Genomic DNA, 16,784 nt, shown 5'->3' with positions numbered 1-16,784 from the left:
AACTTACGAGTACAAGGAATAAGAGGGGATGATCTACGCATAACGGATGTGAACTACTAATGATCAAATGAATGATCCTGAACACCTACCTACGTCAAACATAACCCCACCGTGTCCTCGATCGGAGAAGGATCTCATGAAAGAGACAGTCACGGTTACGCACACAGTTGGCATATTTTAATTAAGTTAACTTCAAGTTATCTGGAACCAATGTTAAACTAAGTTTCCATGTTGCCACATAACCGCAGACACGACTTTTCGAAAGATTTAACCCTGCAGGGGTGCTCCAACTAGTCCATCACAAATTACCACAAGCCTCATAGAAATCCTCGAGCACGACACTCGCGATCTCGTCAGATTCCTTAGTAGAAAACCTCAACTATAAGATTACCCAAAGCATCACCGGAATCCCCATCCACAAGATATCTCACCAAAGGTAAAACTAATCCAGCAAGGCCGCCCGACGTGTCGACGATCCTGATAGGAGCCGCGTATCTCGTTCTCAGGACACGATGATCTCGTTCTCAGGACACGATGGATGTAACTAGCTACGAGTGCCAAACCTCGAGTTTCCTCGCGGTGGCCCCGCAGGCAGACCGTTTGGGACCAACACCATCAGCATTGCCCCCCCTGTTTATGTAAAATTACTCCTCGGGTTCATGACGCCCTATGCATTTCAGTGTTAACAGAATTATTATGTTGGTAAAATGTAGAACCAATGTTGGGCCTTGCCAGAAAAGCTTTAATCTTAAACAAATTATCAAGGGGGTCCCCATAACAACCCCGATCGTGTTAGGAGCGCTCGTTTATGGAACATAACACCGGTAGCTAAAACTAAGGGGGCAAAGGTGGAACAAAACACCAGGCAAGAAATGCCAAGCCTTCCACCTTTTACCAAGTATATATGTACATTAAATTAAATAGCATTTAAATAGGGTGATATAACAAGGAACCCATGTTGTCACATGGAAGCAACTGCACGTGCAACTAGCAACGCTAACACAGGGTTAGGCAAGCAGTAACATAGCCAATCAGTAGTTTGCTAGGTTGATCAGGTTGAAGGTTTTCATGTCATAGTTGAGAGGATGATATTTAACATGTGGTAGGCAACGAGACATAATCGATAGAAACAGTGATACTAGCATGGAAATGATAGTAATGGTATCTGGGGAAATGGTCATCTTGACTGAGATCCCGCTTGGAAGAAGAACAACTCCGTGAAGCAGACGAACCAACACGAGCGGGTCCTCACATTCTGACACGCTTGCGGAACTATATAGAGACGGAGCACACCGGAAACAGGCGTCAACACAGATATTCACCACACGATGCACAACATGATGCACAACCTAATAAGATGCATGAGCAGTTCAATTATGCATGGCATGGCATGGCATTTCACATCACGCAACACTACACATTAAGTGAAGCTCGATATGCAATGAGTTGCATATCAACGAAACTCCATGTTTAATTGTTTAGTTCACTCCCGTTTAGGAACACGACAATATTAAAATGTCGTTAACATGGCAAGGGGTGAAGCACAAATTAATCTACCTATCTAGACATTTTAGATGAGGCCGGGAACAACTTATAGCATCTCCGAAATAACCCCACGCGTTAAATTCTAATTCTGTCCAGATCTGTCCTAAACACATTTTATGTTTGTTAAACAGCAAAACAAAGTGGTTCACATGATTCTACTCGTCATTCTGGTCCATTTACATATATGGCACATCTCCTACGAAACTATGGACAATAGTTACGACCTAAACCGTTTTCAACACGTCGACACGCAAAACTGATGCAAACAGCATGGTAACAGCCTTAAACATGCATGAGAGTTGGAAATTGTTAAACTACGCGAAATTCTACACAAGTTATATATATAATTTGTCGCAATCCGAGGCACGGATTAAAGGATACGGCATTTTAAAACTTGCAATTTTCTGAAATTAATAAAATTGCAGGTTAATAATAAAAACATATGGGCCAAATCTGTGCAGTGGGCTGCAGCCACTGGAGCTTTCGGCCCATGCGCTTGGGTGTGTGGCTGTGAATAAAAAATGACAACAAGAATAAAACAAAAGGTGCAGTCACAGGGATTCGATCCCCGCACCTCAAGGATGTGCACAGGAGGCTCAACCAACGGGCTAGAGAGCTGGTTCTGAATGAATGCAGGGACAAGTCTAAACAACATGCGACCCAAACGGATCTGAGCAAAAAAATGAAGCCTTCGGCCATGGCGGGACGAGCTCACCATGAGGCCACAGGAGAGGACGGCGAGCAGGGCGCTGAACGAGGCAAGGCGGAGGTCCGTCGTGGTCGTGGAGGCCCATTCCGACCAGAACGGGATGGAGGCAACCCACAATGGCGGAGCAGCCGAAGTAGAGGCGGCCATGACAACGGGCGGGGGCGGCAGCTCCTCAGTGTTCAGCCAAGGAGAGGCTCCAACGCGAGGCACGAATGGCGGAGAGGCGAGTTGGAGGCGAGGGGCGGCACAGATTCCGTCGCTCCAGACCAGTTCCGGATGGATCTTGACGAAGACGAGGGCCGACTAAGATGGACCTTCCTGAACCTCGGGCGCCATGGTTCTGCTCCTGCAGGAGAAAGAAGAGATAGTGCAGTGAGAGGAGAGGAAGAAGAGTGAGGAGGGAGAGAGAAGGCGCGGCACGATGCGACCCTGCTAGACCAAAGAGGCTCGCAGCGGTACTCTCCGGTGACGGTCCAGCGGAGGCGTGATGCTCAACCTCTGAACCTCTCCCGCACTCTGGTTCTCTTATATGACGAAGAATAATATATGAGGGAGAAGGTTGGCGACGGCGCTAGAGGGACGAAGGGATGGAAATGGAGTCAGACTAGGGTTAGGGAACCACTGGGGTTCTTATGCTCCTCGACCCTGAGCTGGACGACCGTCTGATCGACCTGGGAGACGATCAATGGTACCTCTCTGGTTCGTACAGAGATGAAGAACGCAGGGAAGAAGAGGAAAGGGTTGGTGGGCTATGGGCCTAAACTAATAGTACTGGGCCACGTTCTCTCTCTCTGGTAAAAGCTTTTGCAGGAAAAAAATAACATGCAACTTTGAAATACTAGAAGGGCCAAAGAAAAAGGGTTTTTGACAAAATAAAATTATCTTTGGGATTCTAAAATATTGCCACTGTTTATAGAAATAAGTAGGGCAATGTAAGAACAAGAAAAATAAATTACTTTTAAATGAAATGTGGCTCTATTTTTTTGAATAAATCCAAAAGGAAAATAATTCAAAGAAAAGAGTGTTGCACCCCACAATGAATAGGAAGAAATTTTGAAGAGGAGGAACATTTTGTTTGAACCAAAACAAGAACTTTTAAATTTGCCTCAACTAAAAGGAAAGAAAGGAGTTTGAAAACATGGTGCAACAAGAGGGGTTAAGAGCTTGATCTTGTTGCACCCAATAATGTTGCCAAGCCCTCACGCACATACACACATGCACTCACACTCAAACAACAAGGTGCAACTAGCCAGACAAGACAAACACACAAAAGAAATGATGCCATGCATCATGCGACGATGCAAACTACATGATGATGCAACAAGTAAAACTAACCACACAACGGATACAGAAATAAATGGGAATCTTCTGGAACATCGGTCTCGGGCTGTCACAATTAAGTCCATAAGAACAGAGTAACGCCTTAAGCAAGATGACATGATGTAGAGGGATAATCTCAAACCAATCATAAAACCCCCATCTTTTTACCCTTGATGGCAACTACTTGATGTGTGCCTTGCTGCCCCTACTGCCACATGGTAGAACCCAAAACCAAGCACTTCTCCCATAGCAAGAATCATAGATCTAGTTGGCCAAACAAAACCCAAGACTCGGAGAGACTTACAAGGATATCAGATCATGCATATAAGAAATCAGCAAAGACTCAAATATATATCATAGATAATCTGATCACAAATCCACAATTCATATGGTCTCGACAAACACACTGCCAAAGAAGATTACATCGGATAGATCTCCATGAAGATCATGGAGAACTTTGTATTGAAGATCCAAGAGAGAGAAGAAGCCATCTAGCTACTAACTACGGATCTGTAGGTCTGAAGTGAACTACTCACGAGTCATTGGAGGGGCGATGATGATGATGAAGAAGCCCTCCAACCCCAAAGTCCCCTCCGGCAGGGCGCCGAGAAGGGTCTCCAGATGAGATCTCGCGGAAACGGAAGCTTGCGGCGGCGGAAAAGTATTTTCGAGGCTCCCCTGATTTTTTGCGGAATATTTGGGAATTTATAGGCCAAAGACCTAGGTGAGGGGGCGGCCAGGGAGGCCACAAGCCTGCCCACCGCCGCCTCCCCCTGGTGGCGGAGTGGGGGCTTGTGGGCTCCCTGGAGCCCACCTGGCTTGGCCCAAAAGCCCCCTGGTCTTCTTCATTCGGGAATAAATCATTTCGGGGTTTTTCTTCCGTTTGGACTCCATTCCAAAATCAGATCTGAAAAAAGTCAAAAACACGGAAAAAACAGGAACTGGCACTTGACACGGAATTAATAAGTTAGTCCCAAAAAAGATATAAAAGGTACATAAAACAACCAAAGAAGAAAAGATAACAGCGTGAAACCATCAAAAATTATAGATACGTTTGAGACGTATCAGTGTCTACCAGCCTCCCGAGATGAGTGAAGCGATGAGAATAACATCAATAGAGTCGTCCGGATGTCTACAAGCATCCACAACCACCTCCTCACCCCTCTTTCTATCTACAAGCTCTGCCACGATGACCTCGTCCTCCTCGCCAAGCCACGCCATGTTGGATGCCCCCGAACGCTGTCGGTGACCACGTCTTCAACCTTTGGCTACCGACACTGCCGGAGATCGCACGTTGTTTCACTGCTACACCCTCTACAACCGCCGGGAGATCCTTCTCCTAACCCCCCTCTTCCTCGCTTTGATTGAGAGCTCTAGCTCTCGATTAAACTAGCACCCGAATGTCGCCACACGAGCTCGATGACGGCGCCCCTCCGGTGCCTCTCCGGTCCATCTGACCTAGCCATCGCGTTCGTGAGCTCATGTACACGATGTTGGTGGCAAGAATGCCTCGCCCCAGCCACTGTAGCTTCGGACCCGAGCTCACCCGTGCTCTGGCATCTGCAAAAGTCATCATCGATGATGAGTACGCCCATCCCAGCCCCTAGGGTTTGTCTCGCTGGATGTGCGTGAGTGTGCACGTCACGTAGATGATCTCTGCCATGAACTTGGTCGCCGGAGAAGGATTTCTAAGACCTCCGTCGCATCTGTTGCCGATGGCAGCTAAATGCTAGTGGGTCTTACCCATTTGACTAGGGGTTTGAGCTCCCGTGAGTCATTGACAAGTACTCCCTCCGTAAAGTAATATAAGAGCATTTAGAACACTACTTTAGTAATCTAAATGCGCTTATATTAGTTTACAGAGGGAGTACATGACAAATGCCATTAGGAGAAATTACGACCCCTTGGTCTATTCACTTGTAAGTTTACAAATGCTACAATTACCTTGTTGCCTTCATTTACTTTTAATTTATTTTCAATTTATCAACTTTTATCTACACATTTTACTTGCTTGCAAATAATGATTCCAAGGGGATTGACAACCCTCCTTCCCTCGTAGGGTGCAAGTGTTTGCTTCTCTGTGTGCAGTCGCTAAAGATGGGGGCTGGTTGTTACTTAGATTGGTTTGATAAACCTTTGGTCTCTATTGTGGGAAATACTTACCTATATTGTGATGCATCACCCATTCCTCTTCACATAAAAACCAACGGAGATCACAAGTATCACAAAGGATTTCTAGCGTCGTTGTCGGGGGTTATCACAAACCTACTATCAAGAAACTTCGCACAAATTACCATTCACTTGTTCTTCTCTTTATTTGTTGTTATATTTAGCTTGCTTCATAAAAATCAAAAAATACAAAAATATTTATCTTGCTATTTTACATCTTCCTTTCAATAATCATGTTACCACACAAAAATAGAAGGTAAAGACTTATGGACCCATATAAAGTGTTCTACTTGGATCATCTTCGGTCCATGCATACTCATGCTAAAACCCCAACTAGCTTAGTTGAGGGAAAATCATTAGATGAGCATGGTCATTTTGCGTGTCGCCTTTTCTCTCAAAAGGGGAAACTCTTATGGCATCACATAAATTGTTCGTTATGCTATGCTTGGAATGTGTGTGAAATTTATGATTTTACTTGTTGCTCTAAAAACCCTAAAAACACAGATACGTCTCCAACGTATCGATAATTAGTTATTGTTCCATGATATTATATTATCATTCTAGGATATTTTTGAGTAATTATTTACCAATTTATATTATTTTCGAGCACTAATATATTAACCCAGTACCCATTGCGAGTTCCTGTATTTTGTGTGATTTTGTTTCGCAGAAAACACATATCAAACATGCTCCAAATGCGATAAAAATTTATGGATTTTTTTACAATATATGTGATTTTTGGGAGTCGGGATCAACACAACACGGTACCCAAGGGAGGCGCAAACTAATAGGGCGCAACCTGGGGGTGGGGTCGCGCCTTGATGGATTGTGGCCAGCCCTTAGGTCGGTTGATCCTCTCCTTCTGCCGCAAGGAATATATTTTCACGATAAAAATCCCCTAACAATTTAAGCTCAGTCGGAGTTATAGATCTCCGTATATTTAAGAAAAAGTGAAGGGCCAGAAATCAGGTCACGAAAACAGGAGAGAAACACAGAGAGAGATCCAATCCCGGAGGGGCTGCTGCCCTCCAGGTGCCATGGTGGCCATGGACTAGAGGATAAACGTTCCTCCCACCTAGGGAGGACGCCAACAAAGAATAATAAGGAGGTTACTCTCTCCCTCTCTATCCCGGTGGCACCGGAGCGCTGCCGGGGTAACCACCATGATGGCGATACCCACCAACAACTTTGCCGCCGTCACCACCAACTCTCTCCTCGTTTATGCAGCGGTACAAAACCTCTCTTCCTGAAAGTACATATGCTCCCTTGGTGATTTTGATAATTCATGAAAACATACATTGTTTCTTGGACTAACACTTTTACCTAGACATTTTAGGAATAGTCCATGGAGAGCTTTGGCTAAAGGTTTATGTGGAGATGCCCTTGGATGCAAGAAAGAAATAATAGTGGCTCAAGCTTCAAGCTAGAAGACTCTTCATTTTATATATGTGAGAGAACACTTTTCGAATCCATAGGAAATACAATACTATTCAAAGGGGATGAGGTAGTAAAATGAACTTATTGCTCAAATGCGCAAAGTTAGCCACTAAAACAGCCAGTCATTTTTCCCACATATCCACTCTGTCAAATTCCATATACACAAATTCAGTGTCACCAACATCCCCATATTGGGCCCACCGAGTTTGAACTCAGACAAAAGCCCTAGACATTTCCACCAAATCGGTGCAACCAAAACCAAGTCGCTGCTACCGAGTTCAGTGTGACCAATATTCTGTTGCCAAGATACACAAAATTGGAATTTCCGGGTTTGAGTATCGTACCATCGAGTTTGGCCATCTGACCATTAGTCACCTTTTCGGTGCCACCTTGTTTTATATATCGGTCTCACCGATATTCAAAAGTTCACACCTTTAGTTCTAATCGGTACCACCGTGTTGTGAACATCGGTGTCACCGAGTTTGCCCTTTTTTGTGTAACTGTTGTATTTTGGCTGATGCCTATATATACCCCTTCACCCACCTCTCATTCGTGGGAGAAGCACCCGGAACACACACTTCACTACCAGATCCATTTTCTCAGAGATAACCACCTAATCATGTGTTGAGACCAAGATAGTCCAATCCAATCATCTGAAACTTGATCTCCAGCCTCCCCACACTGCTTTCCACCAAATCAACCTCTCCTACGCATGCATATTCTTTGAGAGAGTGATTTGTGATGAGGAGACTATATTTAGAAGAACAAGAGAAAGGAGTTCATTGATCTTCCACATGTATTACCTTTCGGAGGGTGGTGCCTCCTAGATTGGTTAGGTGTTGCTTGGGCGCCCCTACTTCGTGTTGTGGAGTTGAACCAAGATGTTTGTAAGGGCAAGCAGATCACCTACTTCGTGAAGATCTACGTGAGTAAGGCTAGTCCTCCGTGGACGGAAGTCGTTGTGGAATAGACAAGGCCACTTCTTTGTGGACCCTCCGTGCGTGGAGCCCTCCGTGGACTCCCGCAGTCGTTACCCTCCGTGGGTTGAATTTTCCACTAACATGGACGTACGATAGCACCACCTATCGGAACCATGCCCAAAATCATCGTGTTAATCTCATGCGTTTGATCTCCCTACCTTACTCCTCTACATTACACTTGCATGTTTTACATTCTGCTCCTATACTCTTAGAACTGCATGTGTAGGGTGTACTTGACTCGTTATAACTGCTGAATTTCTGCCTTCCTTGAAATTGGGTTAGGCTAGAAATTTTATCTTGACAAGTAGTCTATATAGCCCCCTCTCTAGACACATCTTCTATCGATCCCTCAATTGGTATCAGAGAAAGGTCTCCAAAACCATGGTTTGACGTCCATTGGAGGAAGATGAATGTGACTAGTTCCTAGATTATTAGTTGTAGAGTGCCTATTCTTGATGGGGAGTACTTTAGAAAATGGAAAGGTGAAATGTTTGTTATATTTGATAAGTTCCATTTGCACAAGTATTCCGAATATCCCTATGCGACTCCCCTTGAGCCCATACGTCCTTCTCATCATGATGAAGTTAATATGCTTCATAACCTTAACACTTTAAATCTAATCATTAGAGGTTTACCAAGAAATGTGCTTAATCAATTGCAAAAACTTTGAGTGTGCTCATACCTTGTGGAAAGACTTAGAGAAAAGATATCCACACTATTCCTTGAAAAATCCAGATATCATATTCCACAAATGTATTGCTTTTCACAAAATGACGCCAACCGATCCTAACATCGATAAATGCCTATTTGAGCTTTGTGACCTCATGCGTGCTAAAGGAGATGTCATACTCTTAACAGTATGATTGTTGAAGCCATTCGAATGCATAAACATGAATATTTTCATACTCAAATTTCTCCTGAAATTATTGTTTCTTATAATGAGGGAACTTCATACGATGATGACAATGTGGAGCATGGCAACTACAGTGAAGATGAAGAGCTTGACATCGATTATGAGGAGACCATGAAGAACCTTAATCTTATGGCTAACCTCAAAGACTACATGGCCGGTGGAAAGGAGTGGGTTCTCAACAGTGGGTGCACCGATCACATGACCGGAGATAAAGACATGTTCCATTCAGAAGTATGTGACTTTTGGAGACAACTCCAAAGGTAAGGTAGTTGGCCTTGGTAAGGTGGCCGTATGTCACGACATTTCCATTCAGAATGTCATGCTTGTTGAATCCCTTGGCTACAATCTTCTTTCCTTATCTAGACTAGCAAACTTTGGTTTCGATGTGCTATTTACGAAACTGAATGCCGAGTGTTTCATAGCAACAATCATAACATCATCTTTATTGGTTTCCGTAGAGGTGATCTATACATTGTTGATTTCTCTAAGATATCCAAACCCCATACATGTATTATTACAAAATCTTCTAAAAGTTGGTTATGGCATAGAAGGCTTGGACATGTTGGTATGCGTAATATTGACAAACATATCAAAGGTGATCATATTCTTGGTGTTAAAGATGTTACCTTTGACAAAGATAGACTTTGTAGTGCTTGTCAAGCAGGAAAGCAAGTTGGTGGAAGTCATCCCATGAAGAACATCATGACCACAAGAAGACCCCTCGAGCTGCTTCACATGGATCTCTTTGGTCCCAATGCTTACAAGAGTCTCGGTGGAAATTATTATGGTTTAGTCATTGTTGATGATTTTTCCAGATTTATGTGGGTGTTCTTTCTTAATGATATGTCGCAGGTACAAAAGATCTTCAAGAACTTTGCTCAGAAAGCTCAAAACCAGTTTGAAGTAAAGATCAAGAAGGTTCGGAGCGACAACGGAACACAGTTCAAGAACACTAATGTGGATACTTTTCTTGACGAATAAGGTATCTTACATGAGTTCTCGGCGATGTACACACCTCAACTAAATGGAGTTGTTGAGAGGAAGAACCGAACGCTCATAGAGATGGCGAGAATGATGCTTGACGAATACAAGACTCCAAGACACTTTTGGGAAAAAGCCGTCGAAACAACTTGCCATGCCATAAACCGACTCTACCTGCACAAGCTTCTCGATAAAACGGCATATGAGCCACTCACCGGTAACAAACCCCAAGTTGGATACTTTCGGGTATTCGGCTCTAAGTGCTATATACTTGATAAGCATCATCGGTCTAAATTTGAACCTAAATCTTATGAAGGTTTCATTGTTGGTTACAGATCAAACTCTCATGCTTACCGTGTCTACAACAACTTCACTCGAAAGGGTGAAGAGACGGTATATGTGAAGTTTGATGAGACTAACGGTTCGCAACTCGAAGAATTGCCAATTGATGTAGGAGATAAGGAACCTTCAGAAGCTATCGAAGATTTGTCTATTGGCAAGATACGTCCAATGGAGGTGAAGGAAAGTACTTCGTCAACTCAAGTGGAATCTCGCACTTCGCATCAAGGCAAACCGCAAAATGACATGGAAGCATCCACTAGTGGTACACGACATGAAGAGGAAGAGGAAGAAGTACATCGTGATGATCCACCTCAACCTTCCTCACCACCCCCAAGGAAATGATGACATCAACGACAACACTCAAGATGATGAAGATGATGAAGAAGAAGCTCCTCCATCCAACAAGAAGAAACTCTCAAGAATTAGAGCAAGAGTGGACAGAGATCATCCATTGAAACAAATCTACAGTGATATAAAAAACGGGAGAATTACTCGCTCTAAATCTTTATTAGCTAACTTTTGTGAGCATTATTCTTTCATATCTAGTGTTGAACCTTTGAAGGTAGCAGAAGCTCTTCAAGATACGGATTGGGTGAACACTATGCACGAAGAGCTACACAACTTCAAGAGGAACCAAGTATGGACACTTGTCGAAACACGAGAAGGCGAGCAAAATATGATTGGTACAAGATGGGTGTTTCGGAACAAGCAAGATGAAGACGGACAAGTTGTACGCAACAAAGCACGTCTCGTAGCCCAAGGATACACGCAAGTAGAAGTTATGGACTATGGTGAGACTTATGCTCTTGTTGCTAGACTTCAAGGCATTCGGATTCTTCTAGCTTATGCCAATTACCATGATATAACTCTCTATCAAATGGATATGAAAACTGCCTTTCTTAATGGAGAAATTGAAGAGGAAGTTTATGTTAAACAACCTCCAGGTTTTGTCAACCCTAAGAAACCTGATCATGTTTACAAACTTTGTAAAGCTTTATATGGTCTTAAACAAGCACCTAGATCTTGGTACAAATGCCTAACAAAGTTTCTCATTGAAAAGGGTTTTGAGACTGGTAAAATTGATGCAACCTTACTCACTAAAAGAGTTAATGGCGAACTATTTGTTTGTCAATTATATGTGGTTGATATTATCTTTGGTTTTACTAACCCGCATTTTAGTGAAAAGTTTGGAAAGGTGATGTCAGAGAATTATGAGATGTCTATGATGAGTGAACTGAAGTTCTTCCTCGGATTGCAAATCAAACAATCAAGAGAAGGTACGTTTATCTCTCAAACCAAGTACACTAAGGACTTGATCAGGAAGTTCAACATGCAAGAATGCAAAGGTATGAGAACACCCATGCCTACTAGTGGACTTCTTGACGTCACTAAGGAGGACAAACCCGTTGATCAAAAGTTTTATCGATCAATGATTGGATCATTGTTACATCTATGTGCCTCCCGACCTGACATCATGTTGAGTGTTTGCATATGTGTCCGCTATCAGGAAGCACCTAAAGAATGTCATCTATTGGCTATGAAAAGGATAGTGATATACCTTATACATACACCAAACTTTGGCATATGGTATCCCAAGGGATCTTCTTTTAATCTTGTTGGCTATTCCGACTCGGACTATGCTGGAGACAAGGTTGATATAAAATCCACGCCGGGCACATGTCAATTTCTTGGGAGATATCTTGTCTCTTGGACATCCAAGAAACAAAAGTCGGTATCCTTATCAACTGTCGAAGCTGAATACTTTGCCGCTGGATCATGCCGTGCTCAATTACTATGGATGGATCAAACACTTAAGGATTATGGCATTCATGTTAGAAAAGTCCTGCTGTTGTGTGATAATGAAGGAGCTATTAAGATTGCCTATAATCCTGTGCAGCATTCTAGAACAAAACACATCCAAGTGCGACATGATTTCATTCATGATCATGTTGCTAAAGGAGATATCAATCTCAAGCATGTTCATACTGACAAACAACTAGCTGATATTTTTACCAAACCACTTGATGAGAAAGTGTTCTGTCATTTGAGGAGTGAGTTGAACATCATTGATGCTTCAAACTTGAGCTAGACTCACTCAGAAGCATGCAAGGGCATGAACATGACTTACTATTCCTTGATGCCATTGATTTGATTATCTTATATCTTTTAAATTATGCTCCCTTGTATTGCATCTAACCTTTCCTGGGTACTTGTAATAAATACACACCACATGATTGCCATCAATTCCAATCAAAAGCAATCTTGACATGATGAAGTATCAACAACCCCTCTTCGAGGATGAAAGGAAGAAGACAACAAAATCATATCTTTGACTATCTTATGAAGAAGTTATTCACTCTTGTCATTTGGATATATTAGGGTCTTCCTTGCATGACTAACTCTCGGTGCACTAAAGACTGGGGTATCTAGTTCCCTGGACTAATGCGCACACACTAGCAGCCCCTCCCCAGCGGCAAGGCATGTCGCTGGAACTTAGGGCGGAAGCATGACTCAGAAGCCACCAAGTGCTTATTGCAAGCCCCGACAAGCACTCACTTGCTGGGAATGAAGAAGAGACCCCGGCAGGAGCTCCCTATCGGGGAGATAGACAATGCCACGACGAGACCCTCCCGCCGAGGGAGAAGGACTGAGCCCTGGCAAGCCACCCTTGCTAGGAAGGCTAAGAAGGCCTCGGCAGGCCATCGCCTCCCTGTCGACAGGAACAAGAAGAGCCCCGGCAAGGTAACCCTGTCGGGAAGGAAGAGAAGGCCCGATAATAGGCGCGGGCCCAGGGCACCCTCGCAACCTAGAAACGCCTCCACCGACGAGCACGCCACCGCCGATGCATGAACCACGCGTCCGCCTGCACGCCAGCGCAACACCCCGGAGTTGCCACATGTGGGTACGTGTCCAACCCCCCTGACCAGGTCAGGAAGTTTGTTGAAGCATTTAATGCACCCATGACAAGGCAGTAACACTGTAACTGTCGGTCGGCGCTGTTTCTCTCGTGAACCCACCGTTCACCCACTGAGCCACTATGGTGACCCCTTCGCCTATAAAAGGAGGCCCGAGGCTCAGTAGTAGCGACTTTTTGGCTTTTTCACCAATCGAAAGGCTATAAAGAGGGACAAATCTACAATAACCCTAAACGAATAACTAAACGCATGCAGGAGTAGGGTTTTACGCATCATGAGACCTAAACCTTGGTAAAAAGATCTTGCCGGGCCCTGACTGTTGGTTCTGCTCTTGCCGCGACTACTCTCCCTACCAAACCAGCAAAAGGGGGACCGTTGAGGCTCCCCATAGGTGTCGATCCTTCATCAACATCTTTGGCGCGCCAGGTAGGGGATAGGAGGGTCGCGTCGACCTGATCTAGCGGTCAGCGGCCGGATTTCTTCATCCGCACCACCGCCATCGCTCCCAAGAGGAGGAGTGCGATGGCGGCTAAGACACCCGCACCTAGTGCACTTGCCACGACGCAAGCAGGAGGGGGCACGGGCGTGAGAGAGGGAAGTGGAGCCCAGAACTCCCACAATATTCCGGAAATCAGACGCGGGCGAGCGGGATCGTCCGCGGCCCTGGCGACTCCGCGCACGCGGAACGTCCAAGGACGGAGCTGCGCAGCCAATAGGCGGCGTGGCTACTTCTAAGGACACCAGAGGGCCCACGGCGATGCCTACACTGCGGCTTACCCAGGACACGCACGACGGGCGGCCCCAGGATGGCGACCCTTCGGCACCGCGACGACGAACCCCTGGTCCTCGAAGCCAGGACACACACGGGAGGCAGGCGTGCACCGCGGCGGGCAAGGTGTTGGCGAACGTTGCATGGGAAACAAAAAATTTCCTACGCACACGAAGACCTATCATGGTGATGTCAATCTACGAGAGGAGATTTGGATCTACGTACCCTTGTAGATCGCACAGCAGGAAGCGTTAAGAAACACGATTGATGTAGTGGAGCATCTTCACGTCCCTCGATCAGCCTCACGAACCATCCCACGAACCGTCCCGCGATCCGTCCCATGATCCGTTCCGATATAGTGCCGAACGGACGGCACCTCCACATTCAGCACACGTACAACTCGACGATGATCTCGACCTTCTTGATTCAGCAAGCAAGACGGAGAAGTAGATGAGTTCTCAGGCAGCGTGATGGCGCTCCGATGGTGGTGACGATCTACTCTTGCAGGGCTTTGCCCGAGCTCCGCAGAAATACGATCTAGAGGTAAAACTATGGTGTCTAGATCTGAGTTGCATGTGGCAAAAGTTGTCTCAAATCAGCCCTAAATCACCACTATATCTAGGTGGGAGGGGGAGGAGGCCTTGAGGGCCAAATGAAACCAAATGAAACCATCCTATATATCAATCTTCATTTCCGGACCATTCCGGAAACCCTCGTGACATCCGTGATCTCATCCGGGACTCGGAACAACATTCGGTAACCACACATATAACTCAGATATACTAAAACATCATCTAACCTTAAGTGTGCAGACTCTGCATGTTCGATCACTATGTAGACATGCCCCGAGGCACTCCTCGGTGAATATCGAATAGCGGGACCTAGATGCCCATATTTGATCCTACATATTCTCCGAAGATCTTATCGGTTGAACCTCGGTTTCAAGGATTCATATAATCCCGTATGTCATTCCCTTTGTCCTTCGGTATGTTACTTGCCCGAGATTTGATCGTCGGTATCCGCATACCTATTCCAATCTCGTTACCGGAAGTCTCTTCACTCGTTCCGTAATACAAGATCTCGTGACTTACACTTAGTCACATTGCTTGCAAGGCTTGTCTGTGATGTTGTATTACCGAGTGGGCACCGAAATACCACTCTGTCACACGGAGTGAAAAATCCTAGTCTTGATCCATACTAACTCAACATACACCTTCGGACATACGTGTAGAGTACCTTTATAGTCACCCAATTACGTTGTGACGTTTGATACACATAAGGTATTCCTCCGGTGCGAGTGAGTTATATGATCTCATGGTCATAGGAATAAATACTTGAGACGCAGAAAACAATAGCAATAAAATGACACGATCAAAATGCTACGTCTATAACTTGTGTCTTGTCCATCACATAATTCTCCTAATGATGTGATCCTGTTATTAAGTGACAACACTTGCCTATGGCTAGGAAACCTTGACCATCTTTGATCAACGAACTAGTCAACTAGAGGCTCACTAGGGACAGTGTGTTGTCTATGTATCCACACATGTATTTGAGTTTCCAATCAATACAATTCTAGCATGGATAATAAACGATTATTATGAACAAGGAAATATAATGATAACTTATTTATTATTTCCTCTAGGGCATATTTCCAATAGTCTCCCACTTGCACTAGAGTCAATAATCTAGTTCACATCACCATGTGATTTCAACGAATCCAACACCCATATAGTTCTGGGGTATGTTCACGTCTTGTTCGTGAGAGAGGTTTTAGTCAACGGTTCTGAATCTTTCAGATCCGTGTGTGCTTTACAAATCTTTATGTCATCTTATAGATGCTGCTACTACGTGCTATTCGGAAATACTCCAAATATCTACTCTACTATACGAATCCCTTTTACTACTCATAGTTATTCGGATTAGTGTCAAAGCTTGCATCGACGTAACCCTTTACGACGAACTCTTCAACCACCTCCATAATCGAGAAAAATTCCTTATTCCATTAGTTACTAGGGATAACTTTGACCGTTGTTCAGTGAATCAATCCTGGATCACCCTTGTACCTCTTAACAAACTTGTGGCAAGGCACACATCAGGTGCGGTACAGAGCATGTCATATTGTAGAGTCTACGGCTAAGGCATAGGGGACGACCTTGGTCCTTTCTCTTTCTTCTGCCGTGATCGGGCTTTTGAGTCTTACTCAATTTCACACCTTACAACACAGCCAAGAACTCTTTCTTTGCTGATCTATTTTGAACTCCTTCAAAAACTTTTCAAGGCATGCATTTCATTTGGAAGTTCTGCTTAGCATTTTGATCTATCTCCATAGATCTTGATGCTCAATGTTCAAGTAGCTCTATCCAGGTGTTCCTTTGAAAAAACCCTTTCAAACAACCTTTATGCTTCATAGAAATTCTACATCACTTCCGATCAACAATATGTCAACCACATTTATCAGAAATTCTATAGTGCTCCCACTCACTTCTTTGGAAATACAAGTTTCTCCTAAACCTTGTACAAACCCAAATCTTTGATCATCTCATGAAAGTGTATATTCCAACTCCGAGATGCTTGCACCAGTCCATTGAAAGATCGCTGCAGCTTGCATACTTGTTAGTATCCTTAGGACCGACAAAACCTTCTCGTTGCATCACATACAACCTTTCCTCAAGGAAACCATCAAGGAAACAATGTTTCGACA

This window comes from Hordeum vulgare, chromosome 4H (assembly GCF_904849725.1).
Source record: "Hordeum vulgare subsp. vulgare chromosome 4H, MorexV3_pseudomolecules_assembly, whole genome shotgun sequence".
Classification (NCBI taxonomy): domain Eukaryota; kingdom Viridiplantae; phylum Streptophyta; class Magnoliopsida; order Poales; family Poaceae; genus Hordeum; species Hordeum vulgare.
The sequence above is the reverse complement of the archived record's forward strand: the minus strand, read 5'-3'. Positions refer to the sequence as shown.